Raw genomic sequence first — 5385 nt, 5'->3', positions numbered from 1 at the left:
CCATTTTAATATATATAGTGGAGAAAGACTACCTAAATTATAATTATTTATAGCGGATCGATCAAGTCGCGTGTTCAACGAAATAAAAACCTTCGTATATTTTCTGAATATTTATTATAGACAATGTCTATATCGACTGCATCGACTGCATCCTGACTGTATACAAATAAATCTATAGAAAAATATATACTTGATTATTTGGTATCATATTTAATATATAAATATTAATAAAGTATAAGTCCATACCTATGCAACGCAATAGGTACCTTAGAAAATTAAATAACCAGCAACGGTTTTTTTTTAAAATAGGTAATATACCTAACTTTAATATATTATTATTTATTATAATAGTGACCAGTATTGACATTTACGTGCCATAAAGTATAAACTCGAGTCACGGCATATTGGCGTCATACTGCCGTCTGCCACACCCTAATAATATAAACTTAAAATTCGATAATTCTATTATTATTTTATATATAGGTATTAGTTAGTCGTTACCAATAATCTATAATACATGGTCTATAGCGAATAGGTTGGTAGTTGCATATATTTATTTAAGCGGCACGAATCCTGATGTCTGTGTTATATATTGACGACAGTCAGCAAATATTCAAAAACCTGTAGGTACGATCTTTATACTGTCTTGTTTTCCCTCATATTCAATAACAAATAACGAACGATTACATAGTAAACACTATAAATTATATATTATATATTTATATATTATATTTCCGTCTTGTGTGTAATTTATTTAGTCATATAGGTACGCCTCTGAAATTACGCAAAATACCGGATATCGACTCTTGAATAAATAATGCTTTTCGATTTTCGAACTGCAGCAAAGTCTATTCTTGCGTTATGACCTATATAAAATACCAAAGTCCCTATTATAAAATATTAATGTTTATTAATGAATATTAATGTACGTTACTACACATTACTATCAGTGTACGACAGTAGACTACAGAATACTATCGGTACACCTCAGGGGTGGATTTATGGCGAGGAGGCAACGTGGCGGTCACGCCACCCCACCCCCTCCCAGCTTTGGGTGATTTTGGTAATAATATAATTACGGTCATGTCTTCATTGTACTTTATATATCACTAATGAATATTCGGTATTCCTATTAATTCCCCCCTTTAAACAAGCTTCTGCAGATCCGCCCCTGGTATACCTAAAAATTAATAATAATAATCATGAGTGGCGTTGAGCGTACGTTAAAGTATACGTAACTATAATAGGCATATCGCATATATACTTATTACTTATATAATCACCTAAAATAAGAGTAGATCAATTTATTTTGAATAACTAAGGAAGTCGTTCTGCTATATATAGTTGTTCATATTAATTCCCGAGTGTTCTTCGTAATATTAAGGTATAGACGCGTAGGTCACTGTGATGAATCAATGGACAATGAATGTGATAAATCGTATGCCTGTCACCCTGTCATCAGCGAATATATTATTTAATTGCATATTTGATATTAACATGTGTTGTATATAATATATTGTAATAAGTAAATTATTACTCTATTTTAAATTCTGAGTGGAATGATGAATGTATTGATTTTACAATGATGTGTTTTTTTTTTAAATTTTTTATTTTTGTGTCTGCAGTGTACACGATAATAATTAGTCGAAATAATGCTTCGATTTTCAACTTCAGTATCTTGTTCGATGGAAAAGTGAATACTGTTGGTGCATCAGGTCAAATTTAAAATTCCCAGTAATTTTCAAAAGCGCCGTGAAAAATAAAAGAAAAATTAAGGAAAAACGGGAATTTTTACGCAAAAACGATTTTTTATAAAATCGACTTTAGTTTTTGGTGTAACTTTAAAACAAATAACCGTAGATACATGAAATTTTCACTGGTTATTTATATTTGCATTTTCTATACTTGATAAAATTTTCAAAATATTTTGACTTGTTTTAAGTTTTTCACGGACAAATTCATATTTCAATTCATATTTTTTTTTTTCTTGAATATCAATAAAATATTATCTGTTGGGCCAAAAAGTGTAAAAATTTAATACAAGGCTCTTAATATTATATTGTTACAATAGCAGTAGAAAAATATTAAAAATACATTGGCACAATTAATTTTTATAAGCATTTAAAGATCGAATTTTGATACCTAGACTGACATACCATCTCCACTCAGACTAATTTTTCTTATACAATGATATCATTTAATTCAAATTTAATACCATCCATTATACAATGACTCACTTGTAACCTACTGTACAGCAGAGCGACATTCACTTGTCCACCTTTTTTAATTTGAATACATTATTTATTGACACTTGCAGTATATACTCATTTGTAAATCTGGTTTTTAGAAAATGTTAATTGGTAAAACATTTATTTAAATCATGTAGTTTATTTTTGTAAAAGTTTGTTACAGACTACAGTTGATCCAGTTGTAAAAAAACATATTAAATTGAAAAAGTAGATATCATTTTTTTAAAATATTTTATGAGAATTTTTAAAGTAGATACTTTTTTTTAAAAATGTATTACTTTTCATATTATAATGACATTTTAATAAATCATAAAAAATAAATCACTTGACTCAGATAAATGTTTTTACAATCAAAAGTTTTCTAACAAGATTTACAAATTGGCTATATTGAATTTTTCAAAAAAAATTTAAAACAGATTTTTATTTTCAGTATTAAAAAATAAAAATAAAAATGTTATATTATACACATACCTAATGCAAAGGTCAATAAATTATATATATATAATTTTTATTTTAATATTGATCAGAACATTCAGAACAAAAGTTATTTGATTTGTCCTATCTTCTTGTATATGCATATTATATAATAATAATATTATATAGGTAATATAATATAATATATTATATAACAAAGGTGTATATTTAGAGAACGGCTATTATTATCATAGATTATTATCCATAATACATAAAGTTAAATAAACTTAGAATTCATAAACTAATAGATAGGTAGGTGTAGATACTATAGGTAGGTAGGGCACCTACTTTGTTTGAATTACATATATAGTAACACTAAAGAAATTACCTATTGTTGGTTGGTTAATTGCATCTTTATAAATCTAATTTAGTTTTAACTTTAAAAGGCTTACCTATAACTTTATGTAGGTATCTCTAAATTTCTCATTAAAAAAATTATAAATATAATTGCTCCAACTAATTTGTAGGTAGGTGCACTTCTTTTTCATTTAGTTTCATACATTTTACACTCTATCATCGCCACATCCATATAGCTTATATAAAATAGATATTTTAAATGTATAGGTAATGTAGGTATACGCGTATAATAACTTGTAGGTATATTTGTTTTTCCTAGAATAATAAAAAAAAGATAATCATGATTTATATTATATATCAATTTTAAACATAATTTCCGTTTAAAAATTTACAGTAAAGAAGTGGCAGGTCTCATAAAAAAAAGTGTAAGTTTTTTTTTTGAAAATATGATCCTTTCATTATGCAAGAAATTTTTTAAAATATTTGAAGTCACTCTGTGTATATACGACATAGTGTATATACGTAGTCACGTAAAAATATATTCGATCAATAATATAAGATATTTTAAATTTTGTTTATTTATTTAAATTATTAAGTTTATGAAAAAATATAACCTGGTATTCAGCGATTTCAGCCACTCCAAATAAGTTTAGGTCCGTGGTAAAAATATGTCTTTATAGACACAAAAAAACACCCACAGTCATCATTGTAAAACCCTTCATTCGTTGACTTATCACTCTGCTTAGAATCTAAAATTAAATTTAAAGTACACAGTAGGTATACATAATTATATTCTTTACTCACCGTAACAAAATGTTTAGGAAATACTGCGGTAGGTATCTATATACCTATATATTATTATTAAATAGTCAATATATTGATGTACCTATTCATTGTGATGTTTTCGTGGAACACATGAATATTTAAAACGGGGATTTTGATTATAAGTATTTTCGTGTTGATATAAGAAATACATATAGATAATATATGTAGATAATATTTACCTAAAATTATTTATTAAATATATTTATATCGAATTATATGCAGTGAATTTAATGTATTATACATTTTATACCTATGGTCATCGATATTCCGATGAGTAAAATATCAATAATACCATAATATTATTCACAATGTAACTATGTAAATATTAGGTAAATCATGAATATTATATAATCCTACCTATAGTTGATATAAAGTTGATATAGTTAATATTACACTCGCTCGTGCTCGAAAACACTAGCCACGTGACTCGATCAGTCGCAGTGTAAGATGAATGTAGTCAGACATGTATAATATCATAATCATAAATCATTATGTATCAGCATTGTGATACCTATTTATAATTTAAAGTTTAGACCTTACGAAACTTCAGTAGATTCTGCTGTAGTCGTTCAAATTATAGTAAACAATGTATAATAGGCACATGTTATTATATATATATTATTACCGGTATTGAAAATTGGAATCAATTTTTATATACCTACGTCGGAAAGCTAAAACAAACAAAAAACATTATGAACTTCAGCCTCGATATCTAAATTCGACACACACTTTATACATATACACCTATATGCATATATATTATAAGTATTATTATAATAGTTTTTAATATACACACTCGAGTATTTGATGAATAAATAGGCAATCATAATGTAATATTTTAATCTCACACACTGTACCGGGAAATATAATCATTCACATACCTACATAATATACCATATATGTTCATGAACGGTATGCAACAAGTATACATTTTGTCATAATGGGCAAATTTACTGCAGTAGACACATAAATTGTACGTAGGTATTTATAATATTTAGGTAATACAAAATTTAGTAATGACTAGAGTAGGTACTTTACGCAACAAGTCATTCGGAAATCAACTGTGTAGAGTGGTTCTGTTTGCTGTATAATAATTAATATAAAATTATAACCTATTATAGTATTATAGTATATATTACTATATGTACATTGTACATAATATTAGGTACCAATAGCCTTGAGGGGTAAACGGATCTTCGTATCCTACAAGCCTACTCTATACAGTATAGGTATACACTTTCAGTGTAAATTTAATTTAGACTGTACTCTGTAGCATAGGCGCAAATAGGGGGAAGGCTTTAGGGGCTACTCCATAGCCCCCCCCCCCCAAAAAAAAAAAAAAAAATTACTACGCTTTGTTTTAAGCTTATTCAATATTATCAAAGTACGGCTTTAGCCGTACTTTTTGAATTTTTCAAAAAAAAAAAAAAATTAATACAAATTTAAAAATTATTATTTTCAGTATTAAAAATAAAAAATAATTTTTTTTATATTATACGTGTAGCGCAAGTGACTATAAATTATATATACAAAACATTTT

Source organism: Acyrthosiphon pisum, chromosome A1 (genome assembly GCF_005508785.2).
Source record: "Acyrthosiphon pisum isolate AL4f chromosome A1, pea_aphid_22Mar2018_4r6ur, whole genome shotgun sequence".
Taxonomy (NCBI): Eukaryota; Metazoa; Arthropoda; class Insecta; order Hemiptera; family Aphididae; genus Acyrthosiphon; species Acyrthosiphon pisum.
The sequence above is the reverse complement of the archived record's forward strand: the minus strand, read 5'-3'. Positions refer to the sequence as shown.